The sequence below is a fragment of the Triticum aestivum genome, chromosome 4B (assembly GCF_018294505.1).
Source record: "Triticum aestivum cultivar Chinese Spring chromosome 4B, IWGSC CS RefSeq v2.1, whole genome shotgun sequence".
Classification (NCBI taxonomy): domain Eukaryota; kingdom Viridiplantae; phylum Streptophyta; class Magnoliopsida; order Poales; family Poaceae; genus Triticum; species Triticum aestivum.
In genome coordinates, this window is record NC_057804.1 from 667413102 (window position 1) to 667422481 (window position 9380).

The 9380-nt window shown below is 47.9% G+C and overlaps 1 pseudogene; it reads left to right on the top strand.

Moving 5' to 3' along the window:
• The first annotated feature begins 3353 nt into the window (after nucleotides 1-3353).
• On the top strand, nucleotides 3354-4737 carry LOC123090422 (transcription factor bHLH18-like; annotated as a pseudogene).
• Nucleotides 4738-9380: the final 4643 nt, after the last annotated feature.

Consider the following 9380-nt stretch of genomic DNA (forward strand, 5'->3'; position numbering starts at 1 on the left):
AGGGGAAGGCCGACGGCGTGGGTTTCCTACGCAAGGTCGTCGGCCTGCCTAGTCGGAGTGGTCGAGCACGTAATCCTCCCCCTCGGCTACTTGACGATGACTCCTCACAGGGAGGTCGAGGGAGAGGTGCCCCTAGAGGAGGAGGGGGCAGGGGGAGAACCTCTAGAGGACGAGGTGCTGGGGGGAGAGCCACTATAGGGGGTCGCGGCCAGAAAGAGCGCACCCTCACCGACTTAGGGGTGTTGTCTTCGAGGCCCTCCTCTAGTGAGGTACCCTCCTCTAGTGAGGTACACTCTAGGGAGGAGGAGGAGGAGGAGGAGGAAGAGGAGGAGGTGGAGGAGGAGGCACGCGAGGAGGAGGAGGAGGAGGAGGAGGAGGAGGAGGAGGAGGTTGGGGAGGAGGTTGGGGAGGGGGAGGTAGGCGAGGAGGGGGGTGGTGGCGGGGATGATGGTGGTGATGGGAAGGGGGTTGACAACAAGGGATGGCTGCGTGGCAACGCAAAGCTACCAAAGCAGGTTCCTGCTACTGAGGAGCAGAAGTGGCTCATTGAGCCCACGGGAAAAGAGTAAGTGGTTCATTATTTTGCTTGTCACATGCATATTCCGATTGTTATTTATTTTGCTTGTCACATGCTAATAGTTCATTCTTTTGTAGCAACTGGATATATTCTAAAGGGGTCCGTATTCCCAACGGCCTCATCACCATCTTGCTGAAGTTATACTGGCCGGGGTTGTACTGTCCGGATCCAGTCAGGCAGCCGGACCGTCGGGTTTTGGCCACGAGCTGGGACCACTGGGAAGCAGCCCTCCACGCGGACCATGAGACCCATGCCAAGGCCGTGATCACTACTTTCTGGGTGAGTTCTCTTTAGAAGCACAAGTCCATTCTAGTTTCATGAATGATTTAACTCATGGCTTCTTCCATTCTTGTTTCATGCATGATTGTAGAAATTCTATCGAGTTCTTCCGGAGCACAGGGCTAGAGCGGACCAGATCGTGCTGCACCAATGCAAGAAGAAGGCCCGCCAGATGCAGTAGGAGGTGCGCTATGTGGCCATCTCGACATACTACCACGACGTTCTTGGTGTGAAGATGACCAGGGAAGAAGCGCGGAGGATGGGCATTACCTTGGAGAGGCCCGAGTACTTGGCGGTAAGTATAAAAGATTTTTCATTATGCTTTCATATATTATGCTTTCATTATGCTTTCATTACCATGTGGTACATTTCACCGTTTCATGTTGACATGCCATTATGCTTTTATTATGTAGGTGTGTCCAAATTGGTGTCATGGAAAAGACGAGTACTGCGCGGCATTGGTGGATCTTTGGTGTGATGGGGCTGGAGCCTGGGCGGCTATGAGAATCAAAAATAAGGCTAACCGAGGGAAGGAGGGAGTACATGCTCAGGGAAACCGAAACCACTATCTCCACAAGGCAGTTAATGTATGACTAACCCCATTAAACATTCTTCTTCTTCTATTTACCATCACTTTCTTATGTATGACTAACATCTGTTTGGTGGTGCAGGAGGAGAAACTGAAGCGGCCGCTCTCACACATGCAGGCGTGGGAGATCGCCCATACGCGGAAGGACCCCAAGCCTGGCGAGCCCAAGTACTACGGCAAGAAGACCGCGTGGAGGAAGGAGGCCTACTCCACAGCGTATCTGAAGTTACATCCTGACACACCTGACCCCATTGCTACGGATCTGGACGACAGGGCGGTGGTGAGCATGGGGCCCAAGGAGCACGGTCGGGAGGCGGTTCTCGATGCTGTGGTCACTCCGACTATCTCCTACACACAGCTCCGTCGGATTGACCCGAGCCTGAGCCAGCGCAGGAGCCAGCCAGTGTCCAGTTCACAGTCCCTCTTTCAGGAGCAACAATCTGTAAGTATTTTCCCTCTTATCTTCATTGCTCACTTTATTTTCCGCATCTAGTAGTTTTATGAGTTCCATCATGTCATACCGTAGGCCTACCTAGAGTACACACGCCAGGAGACCATGGCGTGGCATCTGAGGCTTCATGAACACCAAGTGCAGAGGGATCGCCAGCTGGAGCATGCTTTCCAGGAAATGGCGGGCAGGTGTCCTCAGTTGCAGCTAGCACAATGCCCTCCAGCACAACCAGTGCTGCTGACCTTTGAGGAGTTTGTGGCACAGAATGCTGGCCCCTCGCCGGTTAGTTCATCCCCAATCTATTCACCCAAAGCATGTCATGCCTTTCAACACAGTCATATACCCCATTAATATGTCTTTTCAACATCCAGGGAACAGGTGGATCTACCGTTGGCGGTGGTCTTCGCAGCACTCCGGAGACACGGAGCCCGACCACTCCGATCCATGGAGGCGGAGGCGGAGGTGGAGGCGGTCTTGGCGGTAGCACTGCCGGAAGCACTGACGACCTGGGCTTCGGCGCTCTTGGCGGTGACGACCTCCGCGGTGCTCGACATCTTGGCGCTTAAGCCTTTGGGTCACATTGTGGCGGTTCTCGATGTTGTGATACTTATATGCTTGTGATGTTTCTTATCTTATTGTTGTTTGTGAGATTCTTATATTCTTGGTGGTGATGATACTTATATGTTTATGCTTTGCGATGTTTCTTATGATGTGTGATGATGAATTTGTTGTGTGATGCTGCTCCTTACTGTTACGTGATGTTGCTTCTTATATATGCTGCTTCTTATATATGTTGTGTATATTCAAATGAATTGAGCTTAAAAGAAACAGAAAAAAGAAAAAAAAACTGGACAGAAACTATGCCGATGGCCTAGCCGTCGGCATAGGCCTGGCGTGAGCTCCCAGTGGCTGACATGTGGCAGGTCTACGCCGACGGCCTAGCCGTCGGCTTAGTTCTGCCCCAGGAGTGCCCAGTTGCCGACACGTGGCATGTCTATGCCGACGGCCTAGCTGTCGGCATAGTTCTAAACTAAGCCGACGGCCAGGCCGTCGGCATAGGCAAGCCCCAGGAGCAACAGCTTCTCGCCACGTGGCACCTCTATGCCGACGTCCTGGCCGTCGGCATAGTTCTAAACTAAGCCGACGGCCAGGCCGTCGGCATAGATGTGCCACGTGGCGAGAAGCCGTTGGTCAGCAGTTGACGGCAGCCGCCTTTAGGCGATGGCGTTGCCGACCGACAGAGCCGTCAGCATAGATGTACGGCCACCATCGGGATAGGGTCTATGCCGACGGCCTTTCTATGCCGACGGTCATCCTGGCTACGCCGACGGATATGTTGCCGACGATCCTATGCCGACGGCCGCCGTCGGCATAGGCCTGTCCCAACGGCTAGTCAGGGCTATGCCGACGGCCCTGGCCATCGGCATAGAGTGCAATTCCGGTAGTGGATATATATGATGGAGCAACCAAAGCAGTGGCTCATAGAGACGGTAAGCACATCAATCTGCTCCTACTAATTACGTGTAACTTTTAATGGGCCAATGTCAGGAACAGTATGAGGAGGAGCTAGCTTACATGTACCAGGAAGAGGAGGAGCCGCTACGTGACCATCAAGGCCAGTACTACACGTCGTTCTATCCATCTCGCAGCTCCAATTTCCCGAGCTTTGTGGGCGAGAGCCCGAACGAGATGGGGCAGCCATCTCCAGCTCGGTCGCCATCAGTCAACTTCCTCTCCTTTGGCGCTGGCCAGGCTAGCACCCTCAACTTCTCCGGAGGAGCCTACGATGGACTCCAATTCCAAGGTTCGAAGTAGCAGCTGCAGGCGCCCGAGAGGCGGGGCAGGGCGACGGCAAGCGTGCAAGAGCATGTCATCGCCGAGTGCAAGCGGCGGGAGAAGCTACAGCTGCAGTTCGCGTCCCTGGCCACCATCCTCCCAGGCATTAAGAAGGTACTCCCTCTGTTTCTTTTTAGTTCGCATATCAGATTTTTCTGAAGTCAAATTTCAGAGTTTGGTCATGTTTGTAGGAAAAATATCAACATCGATAATGCCAAATCTTTTTTGCTCGCATATAAGCATCAGTAATTAATTTTTGTATTTTATAACTTTAATACTCCCTCGGTCCGAAAAAGCTTGTCCCTCAATTGGATGTATCTAGCATCAAGTTAGTGTTAGATACATCAATTTGAGGAACAAGATTGGAACAAGCTTTTCCGGACAGAGGGAGTATATTAGATGTGCATATTTTTAATATAAATTTGATCAAATATTACTATGTTTGACTTCAAAAAAATCTTATACGCAGAGTAGAAAGAAACGGTGGGAGTATGTGACAAGACAACCTGGCAATGCCATCTGTGTGATCTGAATCTGATTAACCATTTTTAGGCAGACCGGATCTCTCTCCTTGGGAGCACCATCGACTACGTGAAGTAGCTGGAGGAGAAGGTGAAGACCATGGGAGAGCAAGGCCAGCAGAGGTCGCCAGAGTGCACCGTGTTCGAGAGCAAGTGCAGCATATCCGCTGCGGACAAGGACGACTCAGCAGGCCACAGCAGGAGCAGCTCCGAGTCAGGCGACGCCGAGTACTCAACCCCGGTGGACGTTGAGGCCAGCATCCGCGGGAACACGGTGCTCCTGAAAATCTGCTGCAAGGAGAGGAGGGGGGTGCTAGTGATGGTGCTCTCCGAGCTCCAGAACCAGGGCCTCTCCATCATAACCACCAATGTCCTACCGTTCATGGACTCCTCCCTCAACATCACCATCACCGCAAAGGCAAGCCCTCTCTGCCCTCCACTGCTCAGAAGATTACTTCCAAGAGGAAGAAGAATGCTCTGTTAGTATAGTTCTAAACTTGTAATGCATGCATGATCAGAAGGTTGACATGTGTTCAGTTTTGTACAGATCGACGATGGGTTTTCGTCTGCAGTTGAGCTGGTAAACAACCTAAAAATGGCTCTCAGAAGCTTCAAATGGAAGTAGGTAGAATTAACAAAAGTGATCTGTACAAGTGATTAGGCCTTTCCCCCTTTACTTCTGAGTTTGATCATTGTATCCATTTCTATGAGTTTTGTGTGAAGTCTGTAACCATCTCAGTTTACCTTTCCTGAGCAACCGGCTGAAGTGCTACTTTTTTGATTATAGAGAAGTTTAACATTCACTACAAGAAATATGTTAACTAGTGACCTTCTGTCAGTGACGCTGGAAGAATTGATCATAGATCTATGACCATTTCAGACCAATTGGTCAAAAGCTGTTCGGGGGGCTCCAAACCCTAAACTATAACGACCATTTTGGTCAAAAAGGTCGTAATTTCCTTACACGAAATGGTCATAAAGCAGATAGCACTGCTCTGCTGCCTTATTTCTAGCTGATCATGACCAATATAGATGGTCATAACCTTGTAAATTGTGGTGGGTTGCTATGACTAGGCACCACCTCATCAGTTTTGCCTATGTGTCGTGTCCATGTGGCAGTTTTTGCCCTAGGTTGTGAAGCAACCTATATTTCTGTCATTCCCAAAATTCCCAAAAAAATCTCATAAATTCTTTGGGTCATATATATGTAAAATATGTAAAAAACCTTCCTTGCCTAGTTCAAAAATAATTCAAAAATATTCATTTTCCTATTCTGTTCACAACAACACTATGTGAAGGAAGTGCCACTTTGGCATGTCCAAATGGTATCCATTTTCTACAGTGCTTCCCTATGCCCAAATAACCATCCTCCACCAAATTCCAGCTCAATCCATTCATTATTCTGAGCCCAGCTTCAACATTCGTATTTATGTCCAGTGTGGTACTTTGCAAAGCAAGTACCACCTAGGCTCCTCCTTTTGAGGTGAAATTTTGTGAAGACGGTCTTCTTAGTAAGTGATCATCCTCAGCCAAAACTCACGCCCATTATCCATGTGCATTTCCCATACCGCAAATCAAACACTTGGCTGCTTATTCATGTTTGAGCATCGATCGGTCTCCTCGTGAGAATCTTATGTTGTGATTTTCTTCCTAGCACCTACCTGGGGAGTGCCCAACCCACTAGACATGCCTAGGCCGCCTAGAACACATGGCAACGCCACGGTCACGCGGTGACTATGCGGCGGGCATGCGAGCTTACGCGCTCTAGAGTTGGGGCCCTCGGCCACCGTCCAAACCTCGATGTATCACCATCAAACCATGTATTTCTGATTAAATAGATACTTATTTACCTAGAAATGATTTTTGGAAAATATAAAGAGCAAACTATGAGGCACCTACAGTTCAAATTTGACCCGCTTCCAACTGAATCAACGGGAATTTGTCTTTTTCACCAGAGGTGGATCAAAACTTTTGACACCCAACCATTTTGTCAATTGTGCATTATATATGGTCTAGTATTTTATAAAATTGATTAGGTCATATTTTGCAACAAATATATGGTAGGTCCTTCACAAAAAAAACTCATTTCGGGCACTCGGAAAATATAAATGTATTTTCCGTGAAAAGAAAATGAAAACTCCCTTAGGCAATATTGTTTGTAGTCCCAAGATGCACCCTTGTGCATGATATGAGGTCATTTGAACAAACTATGCCATGAATGTGGCCATAAGATTGATCATTTGGCTTGAAAGCCGTGAATCTTCACACATGATAGCTCATTTCTGAGAACACTTTTTTTAAAATGATTACCGTATTACTAGTTTATTATTTTTCCTGGAAACTAGGTCACATATAATGACACAATGCGGAGGTTTTCCAATTTTTTGATTTTTTTTTGAATTTTTTACGCCCGTTTCGAAATGCGGTGAAAACGTCAGGCTTGACCGGTCCTAGCTACTGGTTGAATCTTGGATTTTTTTTGGGTGTTTCTCTGATTAAATAGATACTTATGTACCTAGAAATTATTTTTCAAAAAAATAAAGAGCAAACTACGAGGCACCTGCAGTTCAAATTTGACCCGCTTCCACCTGAATCAGCGGGAATTTGTCTTTTTCACCAGAGGTGGATCAAAACTTTTGACACCCAACCATTTTATCAATTGTGCATTATATATGGCCTATTATTTTATAAAATTGATTAGGTCCAATGTTGCAACAAATATATGGTAGGTCCTTCACAAAAAAACTCATTTTGGGCACTCGAAAAAAATGGAAAGTGAATTTTTCGTCCAAAGAATATGAAAAGTTCCTTAGGCAACATTGTTTGTAATTCCAAGATGCACCCTTGTGCACGATATGAGGTCATTTGAACAAACTATGCCATGAATGTGGCCATAAGATTGATCATTTGGCTTGAAAGCCATGAATCTTCACACATGATAGCTCATTTCTGAGAACACTTTTTTAAAATGATTACTGTATTACAAGTTTATTATTTTCCTGGAAACTAGGTCACATATAATGACACAATGCGGAGGTTTTCCAACTTTTTGATTTTTTTTATTTTTTATGCACGTTTCAAAATGCGGTCAAAACGCCGGGCTTGACCGGTCCTAGCTAGTGGTTGAATCTTGGAATTTTTTTGGTGTTTCTCTGATTAAACAGATACTTATGTACCTAGAAATGATTTTTGGAAAAAATAAAGAGGAAACTACGAGGCACCTGCAGTTCAAATTTGACCCGCTTCCAGCTGAATCAGCGGGAATTTGTCTTTTTCACCAGAGGTGGATCAAAACTTTTGACACCCAACCATTTTGTCAATTGTGCATTATACATGGCCTAGTATTTTATAAAATTGATTTGGTCCAATTTTGCAACAAATATATGGTAGGTCCTTCACAAAAAACTCATTTTGGGCAATCAAAAAAATGGAAAACTGATTTTTCATCCAAAGAAAACAAAAGATTCCTTAGGCAAAATTGTTTGCCATTCCAGGATGCACCCTTGTGCACGATATAAGGTCATTTGAGTGGACTATGCCAAGAAAGTGGCCATAAGATTGACCATTTGAGCAGACTATGCCATTTGAGCAGACTTTTTAAAGGTATTTATCGTATTAGAAGTTTGTTTTTTCCTAGACACTAGATCACATATAAGGACACAATGCAAAGGCTTTCCGTTTTTTGATTTCTTTAATTCTTTATGCCAATTTCAAAACGCGATTAAAACCATGGGCATAACCGTTCGTAACTGCGGGTGGAATCTTACAAAACTTAAATGGCCAAAAAAGGCTAGAACGATTAGAAGGTTATCATCATCCATAAAATGCGGTATAACTTGAGTGAAAATTTTAGTGGTTCCATTTTGCAAAATATTATTGGTAGTTGCTTCATAAACCCCTGTGTTTTTAGCACTTAGAGACTATATTTTAAATTACAGCAGTATTCTCCAACCAATCAGGACGACTCCCCCGGATCACCCTACCGTAGCCGATCTGAACCGTCCGATCGTCCCAGATCCAACGGCAGACTTGACCCCCCCTCCCCCACCGTCTCACAACCCGCACCACTCGTCCTCTTGCCCCCTCTCTCTCCTATGCACCCACAGCCGCCGCCCTCTCCCTCCCTCAGATCTTGATCCGATCCAGATCGACGCCGCCACCCCTCTTTAACCCTAGCTTCCCGTCGCCGGCGGCGGCGCCCTCCCTCCCTTGCCCTCTCCTCCTTCCCTCCTCACGGCCATCTCTCCGTTCTCCCATAGACACACCTCCTCCTCCTCCCCATCCCCCGGTCCCGTCCCCAGCCCCGCCCGGATTCACCGTGCATGTCCACAGCCACAACCACCGCCCCCAGCCCCGCCCATGGCGGCCGCCACCACCCAAGCCTTGTCTTGCTATAAATCTTCACGAATAGCGAAGGGAAGAAGAAGGGGAAAGGGGATGGCCGCCGACACCGCCTACGTGAAGCGGGTGCTGCTCGCTTGCAACGGTGGCACCGACGCCGTCTCGCGGAGGGTCGCCGTCGGCCTCGCCAGGCACGGCTGTAGGTACTCCCTCTCACTTTTCCCCTTCTTCCTCCTGTCCTTGGGCTCTGAATCTAAGCACGCACGCACACAAGCTGGTCCTAGTGGGCGACGAGGGCGCCCTGGCTGTGACGCCGGACGAGGCGCGGTGCAGCGCGGCAGAAGGGGCGGCGGCCATCGCGGTGGTCGGGCTAGACCTCGCTGCCTGCGACGAGGCTGCTACTTCCTCGTTTCCGTCCAGGAAAGTAACCTCTCCTCTCTTCTCCGGCTTCGATATCCGCATCCATCTCCGTTTAGTCCCCGCGGTTGGGCGTCCGTGCGGGCTCTGCAAAAGGCTGGCGTGAATCCCCGGTTGATTTAGGCCTTCTACCATATAGCTTCGTCATTTCCCCATACGAAATGGTCCCATAATCTAGTGCATATCTGTTTCTGGTTTGAAGTTCATCTAGCATTTGACGTGATATGCTGTCATGATTTAGTATACATACGTGGTGTGCCTTACCCTGTGTCAGCAATATGGGAGCTAAAATTAAGTCTGCATCAACCTCCCAAATGTCATGTTCTTCATTTGCACACAAACTACAGTATATGCATTGCACATTCCGTA